This window comes from Neolamprologus multifasciatus, chromosome 1 (genome assembly GCF_963576455.1).
Source record: "Neolamprologus multifasciatus chromosome 1, fNeoMul1.2, whole genome shotgun sequence".
Classification (NCBI taxonomy): domain Eukaryota; kingdom Metazoa; phylum Chordata; class Actinopteri; order Cichliformes; family Cichlidae; genus Neolamprologus; species Neolamprologus multifasciatus.
Genome location: NC_140439.1, coordinates 39,582,586 through 39,596,383, shown reverse-complemented (window position 1 = coordinate 39,596,383; position 13,798 = coordinate 39,582,586). Strand labels below are relative to the sequence as shown.

General features: G+C 47.8%; 1 protein-coding gene across 13 annotated transcripts in view; it reads right to left on the bottom strand.

Moving 5' to 3' along the window:
• Positions 1–13,798, bottom strand: part of znf536 (zinc finger protein 536) — a 225,589-nt gene that overhangs the window by 180,508 nt on the left and 31,283 nt on the right. For 12 of the 13 annotated variants that reach the window (XM_085168898.1, XM_085168923.1, XM_085168949.1 and 9 more), the window contains one exon: positions 323–404. The exons of the other annotated variant lie outside the window; for it this stretch is intronic. The gene's annotated coding sequence lies outside the window, so the exon portion shown is untranslated. The remainder of the gene's footprint in view (positions 1–322; positions 405–13,798) is intronic. 13 annotated transcript variants of the gene reach the window in all.

The following is a 13,798-nucleotide window of genomic DNA, read 5'->3' as shown; positions in this document are numbered from 1 at the left end:
GCTGCCGGCTCTGCCGCCGTGCATCCCAGCATATGTGCCTTCAAACCCACGCCGCGGATGCACGAAAACACGCCCAAACACGGCCACTTTGACCACATCTTCAGCTGCCGTGAGCACGTGCGTGCGCGCTGGCAGTGGAAGCGTGGAGTCCAATGAGCGCGCCGTTGAGCCGCCGGCAGACGCTGCGACAGGCCAACTCGGAGAAAGTACGGCACGACTTTGTGGACTTTTGGGAAAGAAAGCAAAGCAGGAGAGCGCACAAATGTGACAGACACCTTTAATATCCTCCCCTTTCTCCCGCGATCAATCGGTGCGATCGTACCTGCGTGACTGCCGCCTCTCCAGCGAGCGCCGGGTGTCAGGAAGAGCGCCGACAGCTTCACAGAAGGTGGGACGACAAGAGCCTGTAAACAAAGCACACACACCAGGAAATTCACAGTCACACACATTTGAAGCTTGACAAGTTTGTAACGGTGGCGACAGCAGAGAAACCCCCCCCCCCCACACACGGCTTTATTTTCCCCAGCACTTCCTGTGCAGACGTGATGTCGTTTACACGAATAATCTAACAAATATATGAACTGTAATTGCTTGTGCACATCAGTGTCGGCCTTTTTTCATTTCTTCTTCTGATGATGATGTTTTCAGTGACGGCTGATGAGGGGCGTGCAAAAGCCCCACGCCGCTGCACGAGCGCTCGGCGAGCACAGAGTAAGAAAGGCCGGCACTTCCTGTTAGAGCAGCCCGGCTGGCAGATACGGGAGCTTCTGCTCGTTTGCTTCCTCTGCACAGACTTCAGATCGAGGACGCCTAGAAAGTGGCGGAGCTTTGCTCTTTGTTGAAGGAGTTAATTTATCCGTTTCCACGCAGCTGACTAAACTGCTCCTGATTTACATTTCATCTTTTGTGACATTTCAAACGTTTGCTTAAATCTGTCAGAGTTTGCTTAGACGGGAATCTGCGAGATCTCCTTTTTTGTATATTTACCCTCAATCTAGGCGCTAAACGCTCCACGCCGCGCGCCGCGCTCCGCCTGCCACTCACGCTCGGATCAATACCGTCGTCTGCCGCGGCGGGTTCGGTTACCGCGGACGCTGTGATTGGGTAAAACGAGGTCTGGCTGAGTGTGCTGTGAGTGCGGAGGAGCAGCCAGGCAGAGAGGAGCCGGCTCAGTCCTGCAGGGGGGGCGGGGGGGACACAGATGTGGAGGGTCTGCAGGAGGGCCACCCAGATTTACCCACCACTACTGTTTCAATGGAGCGTCAAGAGTAAATCTCTCACACACACACACACACACACACACACACACACACACACACACACACACACACAAAGCCACGACGTTGCCTTAAGTCACAATCTAAATTGGCTCCCAGGGGCATACCGACTACCTTGTTCACCAAAGGCATTGTGTATGTTTTCCGAGTGCTTAGCATATGCTGCCGTAACCTGAGATCTCTCCCTCTGTCTCCTCAAACGTGCACACACACACACACACACACTGTGTTGCTGCAAGTTGCTGTTTTCTCTTTTTTCCCATCAGGAGATTAATTAAATTCAAAATAGTTCACATCTACCTATTAAACCGTGTTCCACCAGCCGCCCACCAGACGAACATCGGCAGAGACACGTCTGGGAGGGGGGCGACGGGGTGAGGGGTGGGTCTGATGCGAGGGGAAAGTGGCAGAAACTCCAAGGTTTCCCCTCAGATCACAAACAGGATGGCAGGTCTGCGGTCGGGCTGCCGTCACATCTGAAAGCTGACTCGTCCTCTGCAGGTCTGATGGAGCTGATATGTGTGGTGTTAAGACTACAGCAGGTTTTATTCTGCACCGAGGCTTCAGTTTGAACATTGTTACATTTTTCTACAAAAACACAAAATAAAAATAAAAAGGCTCTAATGCAAGCCTGCAGAAACGGAGGTCAAGGTTCAAACCAGAACCGTGCTGCTGACCTCTGCACCACCGTGTCACGACATCGAAGCTCCTCATCAGAATATCTGACGAGTGCAGAAGAAACAGAGCACGCGTGAGCCTTCAGGGCACACAGGTGCACCCGTGGGCTGCACAGGTACACACTGCACCCGTAGGGACAAAAAGGGAGTCCGAACACCCCCGGCCACGCCTCCGCCTGCAGACCTGCAGACACGCCGCGCTCAGAGAGCGGTTAAAGGCAGACGCCTCGGCACGAGCTGCTAACACTTGATTGAATCTGCAACATCTCTGATTTGATATAAAGCGCAGTGCAGAGTAATGAAAATAGGGAACATTTTAAGACAGTCTAACCTTTCCTGTGTTTACCTTATTAAAGAGTGTGTACCTTAACTGCTAGAGCAGTACACACAGGGGGAACAACAGCGTGTGTGAAGCTGGCAGTGTTTAAGCAGGCGAGCACTAAAGTAATAGGCAAGAGCAGTGAAGTGTTGATTCTACAAAAGATGCAGGGAAAAATTGCACCTTAGAGCGCACACACACACACACACACACACACACACACACCCTCCCCCTCCTCAATAACACCCACAGCACGGCCGGCTGCCTGGCAGCCGAAGTTAACATTTTCAGAGAAAATATTCCTTGCCTCCAATAGTCCGATGTAATTCATTTTCCATCTCTGTTCATTAATCATTGTTAAAATTAGTGATCCATTTCTTCCACTCTGCCATCTGCACTCAGCTTCCTAACAAACATGACACCTCAGCGCATAATAAAAGCTGACAGCTACGAGGAGGCCTTTCCAAATAGCTTTCTGCATATGTGCACCTCCGTGTCTCCGCGCCGCTGTCAGACAAAAGTAGGTTATTTAGACCACCGGCTGCAGATACCGGCACACGCTCCACGCGCACACGTATGTACGTCGCGCACGCACGGTTGGGCGTCATAGAAACACCCACAGATTGACTGATCTGGGCTGGAACGCGTTAAATCCTGATAAGATACATTTCACCGCAGTTTGCAGCGAGATGAGAAAAGGGGGGCGAGCAGGGCCTTTAAAAGTTGAAGTGTCCTGTTTACCCGACAAGCTTTAACTTCAGCTGGAGCGCTGTTGTACTTTTCCATCTGCGTTTGCTTCCAGCGGCCGTGTGTGTGTGAACCAGCTACACCCTGATCGCACTCCGCTACACTCACAGCTAATTCAGCTAGAGAGGGGAAAACAGGGAGAGTGAGGAGAAGCACCCCCCTCCCCCTTTTGTGGTCAGCCAGTCCTCATAAACACCCCCTAATCCACATAAAAATACCTTCAGAGAAAGCCGTCCCTACACGACCCCCCCACCAGCACCCTGCATAAACTTAGAGCCTCACATGAGGTGAAAAAGTTCAGAGTAGAAAAGCAGGAACGAGATCTTTGTGTCGTCCCTGAAATGCATTTCCACCTTAAGAATAAATCGCTAAAATGCATTTCCACCTTAAGAATAAATCGCTAAAATGCATTTCCACCTTAAGAATAAATCACTAAAATGCATTTCCACCTTAAAAACAAATCGCTAAAATGCATTTCCACCTTAAGAATAAATCACTAAAATGCATTTCCACCTTAAGAATAAATCGCTAAAATGCATTTCCACCTTAAGAATAAATCACTAAAATGCATTTCCACCTTAAAAACAAATCGCTAAAATGCATTTCCACCTTAAGAATAAATCGCTAAAATGCATTTCCACCTTAAGAATAAATCACTAAAATGCATTTCCACCTTAAAAACAAATCACTAAAATGCATTTCCACCTTAAAAACAAATGACTAAAATGCATTTCCACCTTAAAAACAAATTTTAATATATAAGTGATTTATTAAAAAATTATTCAAAAATCAACCAGGCGAACTTCTCTCAGCTTACTCACCCCCCAACACACACACACACACACACACAATCACACACACACACAGACACACACACAATCACACACACACACACACACACACACACACACAGTTCCCGTCACATCCACAAACACACTTAGTAAACTCAACAATCCAATGCTGCACACACACACACAGAGTCAGTATCCCTCCCTGGCGAGGTGTGTGTGTGTGTCTGTGTGTGTGCGTGTGTGTGTGTGTGTGTGTGTGTGTGCGTGTGTGTGTGTGTGAGTGTGTGTGTGTGAGTGTGTGTGCCCGAGGCGCAGCACATTAATCTATATAATGCCCTCAAAGAGAAGGCTTTTTCACACCGCTAACTGCCAAGGACTACGAGGGGCAGCGGCTGAGCCATGATTCAGCTGTTAGCCCAACTGGTGTCCCCGCGCGCGCACACACACACACACACACACACACACACACACACACACACACACACACTGTGAGCTCACAGGAAACACTCATCAACACTAACCTCTCTCATTTTACTCTCAAACCGGCTCTGATTCGCTACGTTCTCCTTCCTCACACTCGCCTCACTGAGACGCTCTCAGCAGACACTGATCATGAACCTTTTATTTATTTACTGCTCTTTACATAAATAAAATAAATTGGCATTATTTTTAATTATGTATTTATTTTTCATTCGAACATAAAGAAGCGGTGATTTTTCCATGAGATTTCCCGTGCTGTAAAAACGAGCATGAATAATGCCGATAAGCACTGTAAGCACCACAAACACACACAGCGTTTTGTGTGTCGGCGCTGCCGCCTCACCTGCACGCAGCACCAGCTCTACAGACACAGGAGCCCAGCGACATGAATAAAACCTGAACATTAGGTACAGATGATGACGCTGCATGAAGCATGAAATGTTTCAGAGCCACATTCAGCCTCACAGGAAGATGTTCAGTATGAAAGCACAGAAACAAACATGATCAGACCAGAATCTGCTCACATCAACGTTTTAGACTTTTCACAGGAAGCACAGAAAGTAAAGCAAAGCGTTTTCCTGTGACCTCTCCCCTCCTCATTTCATTATCGTGCAAATATTTTCATTTTCCTTCAGAGTTTTAATTTTATCAGCAAACAGCTTTTATTTACAGCTTTTATCGAATAAAGGAAGCCTAATTTATGCGTCCTCCACAGTGATTAAAATATATTACAGCGCATATGCTGGCTCCAGCGGTCAGGAGCCCCCCCCCCCACTTTATAGATGTTAAACTTCCTGTGAGACTTTAGTGATGTTACCTCGCAGGATTTCTGGCTCTAACCGTTCTCATATTTCAAAGCGTAACCTCCTGCCATTGTGCGAAAATGCCCAGCGTAGATTTAATATTCATTTGTTGCATGGAGGGCCACAAACAGACAGCCCGGAGCCGTGATTGGAGGAGCGGCGCTCAGAGACAGACGGCGAGCAGAAGAGCAGCTAAATCATCTTGACATTCACCAAGAAGTAGCCACACAGAAAGCTCCCGCTGCTGTTAGTGCTCCCATCGACTAATTTGGTTCTACTTAACCCCTAAACACCCCTCACACACACACACACACACACACACACACACACACACACACACACACACACGTGCGCCTCACAGTGACACGTTTAATTCCAGGTTCTCGGCACATCTGAATTACAGCAGCCTGATGAGGCAGAGAGGGCCAGGCCCCTCCGGACTGATTAGCATCATTTAAGAAAGTCTTCCTCTTCCTCCCGCTCTCCCCCCTCCCCCTCCACGATGGGTGGCACCCGCCGACACCGGGGCGGACGTTATTCCCGCACAGACTCGCGAGCAGCTGAGTCTCCTGCAAACACACAACTCCGCGTACGTCCGCACATATACATCCGCACGTCAGAGGCCATATGATGCGTTTTTTCTGCGAGTGTAAAGTAAATAAGACAGAGCCTGTTTTATTTGTGCATATTTCCCCCCCTTCTAAATTATATAAGCCTTGCACATGGCTTAAAATTTTGTAAAGCTTTTCTCAAAATCCTACTTATGGTTGCCATTCTGTGCCAAAAAGTTCATCTGGCCTGTAAATTTAAGCATGGATTACAAATATTCAAATCATGAGCTTACTGTTCAAATAAACATTTCCAACAGGGAGGGGAAAAGTTGCAAGGCATACACTTTCAGCATAATTCCTCCTCTGGCACCTCCCCTCCCCTCGCTCCTAATAAAACAACCACAAAAAAAATGGAGGAGGAGGAGGAAGGAGGAAGGGGGGGAACAAGAAATGCAAAAACAAAAGTTGAAAGTTTGGCCTCTTCGTTCGCCGCGCGGCTGGATAAACACTGTTGATGAAATATGTAATTAATGTAATTGTAACCACCTATGAAATTACAGTCAGCTGGGTGGGCTCGGCCGCGGCCCGCTTCTCCCTGCCATCGGACAATAGGGCACCTTATTACAGCTTTAAAAGAGGGAGGGGGCGGGGGTGCGAGGCTTAAGCTGGTCAGCTGCTCGCCACATGGTAGAAATAATAGGGACTGAAGTCACAATCATTTCAGCTTTGCTTTAGCCTCGCTAATCACTGCACTTTATCTGGACAACATAAATAACCGACGGCCTGCGCTCAGTTATTCGTGTCGTAAGTGACGAATGCGGCTCATCGGGGCACGCCGACGCAGCTCGGGCGACTCTGTGCAGGTATGCACAGCCCCGGCACCTGGACGAGCTCGAGACTCGAAGCGCTTCTTGCTCTTCGCTCGATGCCGAGTGTCCGCCACGAGCTCGTGGTCAGACAAAGGCTGAAAATGAAACGTGATCCAAATAAAAGACCACGCGTGACTTTTCAGCTTCAAACAGGGGTTCTTTTATCTTTTATTCTTTTATTCTTTTATTTTGAAAACCAAGGAAACCCAGGAAGGTCTGAACCCAGAGCCTCCAGTCTAACGGACTGGGCTACTTCTTTCACTCTAACTGGGCGACCCGGGTGAGCCGTGGTGACAACCACAGCGCATCATAACATTTACACATGAACCATCTCTGCATTCGGTCTTCTGGAAACCTGAATCTGCTGCTGGCTGCAGGCACAGGAGCCCTTTGTTTCTGGTGATGGCCTCCTGCTTTCACCCCCAGCATCCACACAGATGGATGGATCGGGGGGGTGGGGTCAGCGCCGGTATACGTGCAGGTACTGTCCCGACATCCGCCCGGGCCCCCTCACGCCGACAGCCGGTGTTATCCCAGGGATTAAAATAGCCTCTTCTCTGCTCGCCGCCCTGCCCGGCATTAAAGTCTTCCACATTTGCAAAATTGCAAACAGATGCAACTCAAGTACCTGCAAATAATCTGCCAAGACCAATTTCAAAAGGGAGATTTCAGAATATGCGGGAGTCATTAGAGGGAGTATTATTTCAGCGATGAGCGCGAGAGGGCCAGCAGTGGATCACCCAACCAGATGGGTTCTGCTGCCTTTTATTTGGGAAGAAAGAGGCCGACGCGTTCCTCATCCCCCCCCCGCAAACGAAGATATATAACGTGCACGAAACAATTACGGCAGAATATTGGAAGTTTCAGAAGCAACCAAAGACGTCAAATTTCCTTTGGAGCTTCTCAAAACAATCTTTTCATCTTCCTCCCGGTGAGGGACGGGGTGGGGGGCTCGGATGTAAACGAGGAACCAGACACGCAGATCTGAGGCTTTCTTATTGTTTTGTATCGAGTGTTAAATATGAAAAAGAATTAAAAGGTAGACGCCTTAAAAGCGGCCTGCGGCGTATGTAAATGAAATATGTTTCCGAGCCATAATTTGCCGCCGCCGCTGTTGTTATTTTCCACGCAGTCATCTGAAGTTTTCCTCAGCGCGGCTTTAAAGCGACGCACAACAAAGCGCTCACCAATTAAAGACGATTTTAACACCAAGAAGTGCGGCAAACTTCATTAGACACTCCATCCAGTTGCTGACAGAAAAGCCATTCAGAACGCATCTCGGAGCGTGCGCGATGAATAATGCATCGCGGAAAACACGCGCGACATTGACCGGCCTTATAACAAATGAAATGTTTATATCAAATGGAATCTGATTAGGTGACTGCTTATTATTTCTCATGGGGGGGTGGGGAAGCCGAGTAACAATCTAAGGCACTTAAAAAAATGATCAAAATCACCAAGCCCTTGAAACAATACACATTCAATCAAATTCTTCATAATTGTAACAGTAGGAAGCATTTTAGGCATTCCACCCACAACAAACAGGCTTTGTTCTCCTGTTATGAGAGGCAGCGAGGGGACACAATCAAGTGCGTGAGAAAGTCAGGAACGCAGGATTTTCAAGCAATTCCTCCCTCTTTCTCTCTCTCCATTCACCCCCTCCTCCTCCCCCCTTTTTTTCAGGGTCGCCCATATTATTTGCTTCCTGTTTCATTGTAGTTGGCAAAAAGAGAATTTGGTAATTGAGTGGTACAGAACATGTGCCCTCCCTGCTCGCAGATGACAGATGGATTATAAAAACTTCAAAGGCGAGCGTTTGGAGCACCAGGGGAGAGATGCTAGGTATTTGAACTATCATTCTTTACCCAGGAGACAATGACTGCCTGACACGGCGCATACATCAAGGAACGGCGCACACACACACGGTGCTATATATTGAACATCCTGTTCCTGAGCAACTTTCTGAGCTCGGGAGCAGAACAAGTGGGAGAGGAGGCGGCGCTCGCTCTTATCTTTTGCATTTTTCTCCCCTTCTTTGTTGCTCTCGGTGTCTCCTTTCTCTCCCCGGGTCAGTAAAATAATCAGACTCAGCTTCGGCTCTGTGGCTTTAAAAACACGGCGAGATTAGCCGGCCTTGAGGAGAACCCTGAGCGCTACTGTAGTGAGGGCGAAGGGGAGAGAACGCTGGGCGGCGACGCCTGTAATCATCTTATAAGCATGATTTATGAAAAGGCCCATCTGCCTCGCCTTACTTAAGCATGGAGGCAACCTTTAATAATATAAGGACAGGGGGGAGGGGGGGGCGAGCACACTGCTGGCCCCTCCCACTCCTTCTTCTTCAGCATCCGGCCGTTAGTTCAGATGGCAGCTAATCACCGCTGACCTCCCCACCACAGCGTTTAACCCTAGCCCCGCCTCCTGACCCTGAAGGAATTAGCAGGCTCACTGTAACACACACACACACACAGACACACACACACACAGACACACACAGACACACACACAGACACACACTCTGTGTCACTCCAAACAACCAACATAGAGGAAACCATCATGGCTACCACCATCTTTTATATACAGACTTTGATCTGAACATGGCTGCCCTGACCTGCAGGGCGGGGTATTCGTCTGCTCGCTGTGACATCACCACATGCAAAAACGTATGAAGCTCCGAGTGCGAGCGCACAGCCGCCCACCGTCAGCACAACATTTATTAACACTGCTCCATAAAGACGCGACCTTTGACCCTGCGCTGACTTAAACAGAGAGTAAACACAAATCGTTTCTCATGATTCGTTGGGAAAATCCAGGAAAAATAAAAAATTATTCGTTCAGATGAAATTGATTTTCCAGAAACGTCGATGGTTCAGACGTTCAGTCGGTCGGATCTGCTCGACGCTGCGCGTACGGAACAGGTTGACGTGCGAGGTCGGCGATCGGCTTCAGTCTGAACACGAGAACAAAACGCCGAAGCTCAGAGGAGACGAGCTGCTGACGAGCTGCTGATCACATGACGTCACAGAGTAAAGAAAAAAACCTGATTAATGTTTGCAAACCAGTGACATCATCACACTCGACCAGCGTCTGCTCTGACTGTCATTCAGCTGCCCTTTGACCTCACTCTGACCTGGAAGTGGCTCCCAGGACCCTGTGTGTGTGTGTGCACGTGATCTCATGCACACACACGCCCCTCCTCATGTGGTCACCTTTTCAGCGTCCATCAGGATTGTCGGTCTAATCCTCGCCGGATCATCTCATCAATGCCTCGACCGTTTAACGTGTAACGGATCCCCGACTCCACCCCCACCGCCCGACTCCACCCCCGGGGCTCAACACACACACACAGTTTACTTTTACAGAAGCTGAAAAGAGTTTGGCGTTTGTGACAAAAACACGTTAAAATAAATTAAACAAACGCAGCAGGAAAATAAATCCGACCAATCAGCACGCAGCAGTCTCTCTCACGTTAGCTGGTTTATTTATCACACCGACTTCAGACCCGTTCACATTCAGTTAGAGACGTTTGCAAAAATCTTCCAGGCAAACCTGAGTGAAACTCGCCCCTCCCCATCCTTCCTCGCCCTCCTCATCCTCCTCGTCCTCCTCGAAGCCTCGCAGCATGTGTAAGCAGGAGCGCACGTGCTCCCTTCGCCCTCATTACGAGCTAACTACGCTGTTTGATTAAAAGCGTGTACAGAGAGGAAGAGAGAAAAAGAAGGAGACAGAGAGGAGGAAGAGGTGGTGGGGGTGGGGGGACAGGCCGAACCTCCATAATTAAGATCACTTCACAGATTACCTCCGGCAACAAAAGCGCGGCGAGCGGCCGCCCGCAGCCTCAGAAATTGGATGAAAAAGGGGTGTCGAGGAGGAGACTGACCTCTGCCGGGGCGCCACATGAACGCTGGTAATGGCTGATTCAACCCCCCCAAACACACACCCCTCCCAGCAGCCCCTGACACACACACACAGGTATGAGCACAGCTGAAACACCTGAGGGCTCACATCACCTGTCAGGGCTGCTAAGTGGAAGCAACCCTGACTCTTCACGGAGGCTCCGCCCTCCAAAACTCACAGAAAGAGGAAGCGCGTCACGTTTTTTGTGCTTCATCATTTCGATCCTGGACAGAAATTTAAATAAATTCAGACGCTTCCTCCTCAGACCCTCCTCGCCGCCACACGGCCTGTAAAGCTGGAGCTACGATCAGAACCTGACGACACGTCAGATTTACACTCAACATATCAGCATCACGTCTCCTCTGCTGTGAACTTGTGCAGAGTTCAGACTCACGGCCTGATTTCAGTCTTTATTAAGAAAGCATGATCGCTTCAGTCACAACATTTTCTCATGAAGCAAAGTTTTTATTTTGTAAAGAAGCTTCCACGATGCAGTGAGGAAACCACGCTCAGTAAACATCACCCCCACACTGACCCGAGGTCACGCTCCTTCCTCACTCTCAGCCTTCCTCCTCCTCTCTGGGGATGTAGCCTCGGCCTACGAGCCCTCGGGGGCCGATCGCCAACCAGGAGAGGTTTGCAGATCTGAGGTGGACTTTATTTCTCCCTCTGTGCCGAAGCACTTCCTTGAGCGTGGAAGCATCGAGTTGGATGGGAGGAAGTGAGTGTTTAAATGATGGAGCCTCTTTAAGACGTCCTCAGAGCTTCAGTGTGAAAGAGTCTGAAAAAGCTCAGCGAGGGGAACGTGACACGTCTACATTTGAACTCATCCTGATGCTCAGTTCAATGGTATTTATATTCCATCAGAATCAGGCGAAAGTGGGAAGGAAAAACTCCCTTTTAACAGGAAGAACCCTCCAGCAGAACCAGGCTCAGGGAGGGGCGGGGCAAAAGACACGCTCGCCAGCCGCCTGGCCAACCAATCACAGTTTGGCTTCAGTGGATCTCACGTGAACCGGCTGGCGTGCGGGCATGCAGGGTCTGTCTCACCCTCTGAGCCCATCAGCCACGCCACTGTTGCAAACGCTCTGTTTACTCCGACTCCCCGCTCGCTCCTGACAAACGAGCCTGACTCGAAGCGCTTCCGCTCGACTCTCGCTGTTAACGACACAACAAGAGAGGAACGCAAAAAACACAATCAGGGCGCATAAAAATAATAACAATAAGAAAAAAGACAAAGAGAAAAAGGAAGCTGAGGAGGAGGAGGAAGAAAGGCAGCCGGGGTGGGCCACTACAAAGATGAAGATTAAAACGCTGATGTGAGAGGAACTGTCAGAGAATGCGGGAGACCTGTTCGGGTGTGTGTTAGCGCGGAGGCGGGAACGTCTCCCGACTTAAAAAGAGATTTTAAAGCGAGGAGCGAGTCGCCGGGGGAATCGTGCACATCACAGAACCGACCCCAGTAATAACACTGATACGTGCTAGATAAACACTATTTAGTTCCCACCTTGAACAACACTTTTTAAAGTAGTTCATGAAAGACTGACAGCTCCCCACACACACACACACACACACACACACACACACACACACACACAGGTAACGTTTGCTGTACCTAATTAAATAAAACAGCAGGTGGAATTGTTTGTGTGCACAGACGGAAAAAAGGGAAAAGAAAGGATCAAATATTCTGTATGAACTTCATTAAAATCACGTTTACCATCCGCAGCTGATTGGCTGCTTTGGGACCGAAACAGGAAGTGTCAGTAGGACAGGTGTGTGTCACCTCACTGCAGGAAACGTAAATGTTTCACACAAACAAAGTTCAGCTTCAAGTTTAAAGTCAAATCCTGCAGTGTGTCACATTTTAAATCAATTAAAAACCAATAACAGGATGCTTTAGAAATGGGGTTGTTGTTGTGTTTTTCAGAATAAAAGCTTCTAGAATAAATGGTGTTCACCTTAAAGTGGGAGTAAATAAAAAATAGATAATTTCACTGACAGTGTTCAAATATCAGCTTCCTTAACCCTTTAAGACCTACCATAGAACCAAGTCCACCAGAGCTTATATCATATGTTTACATGCTGTGGAGCCATTTTTGGGAGCATTTCAAGTTGCTATACATCAATACAACCATTATAGCCTAGATTTTAATAATATGTCTGCATTAAGTGCATAGTAATTACATAAATTGCAAAAAAGTGCAATAAACTACAAAAAAATTGAAAATCGTTTTTGTTTTTTAACATATATTTCTAGTTAGAGAAATTTAAGAGGCTTATCCCTCAAAACTGTAAATACAAAAAAGTTGCACAAAATAGTTTCCCACCACAGGAAATTTATTTTAAGTGTCTTCATAGTTTTATTTTTGAAATACACCAATTTTTATACACTGCAGGAAAAACGAAAATAAATATTATAATGCAAATTTGCAAAAAAGCAGCATATGCATCAAAATAAACTATTTCCAGCAGTGCAATATGAGTCCTAAGCATCCCAGAAACCACACAGAAAGTCATAAAGTCAAACATAACTTTTAAAAACACCAGTATAGGCTCATTGAGGCCCGGACGGTAAAAAACTACATTTCCGTGAAAATGACGTCACTTCCGGTTTCGGGCAGGTCATGGCGGACATGCGATAGTTCACGCTGACATCTAATCCAATGTAGGAAGTGTTACGAACAGCTGATCGGATCAGCAAAGCGTGTTTCTGGAATATTATGTTTTTGTTGCTGCAAGTGCTTTTTATGCAGTTTTTGCAAAACTATATGTGGAAGGAAACTGTGACCGAGGACAAGCTGATGGCAGAAGATGTAAGTACAACTCCTCCGGTTTCATATGCAAAAACATTATTGCGCTAGCTCACGTGGTTGCAGAGCTACCGGGATTTAAAAATAGTTACGCAAAACAGAGCGTGCTGCTCTGACCGGCTTTAAAGGGTTAAAAAGCGTTCATTCAGCTTTTCTGCAGCTGCAGCTCATAAAAATAACATCACTGTGTTAAAGAGCAGGACAGTGTGCACAGAAAGCTCTGCTGTCATTCAAACTGTGAACGTGTGGTTGGGGTGGGGGCACCACAGTAACAGCTCGTGGACGCGGCCCTGTCTCCTGCTTCACTGGAAACATCTCAGATTATTATTTAGAGATTTTCTCTCTGAACAAATCAAATGAATAGAAGATGACCCCCCCCCCCCCCCCCCCACCTCACAGTCTGGAAGCTGCTCTAATGTTTTCTATTTAAGCGAGGCTTACAGTAAAGATGTCCCATAAAATGAGAAAGAAGTTGTGTCTGACTAACCTGTCCTCAAACACAAGCAGAACCAAACAGGTAGCTTTTGTATTTAGCTTCAAATTAAAAAAAGCTCAGTGGGGATCCTTCGCCTCTCGG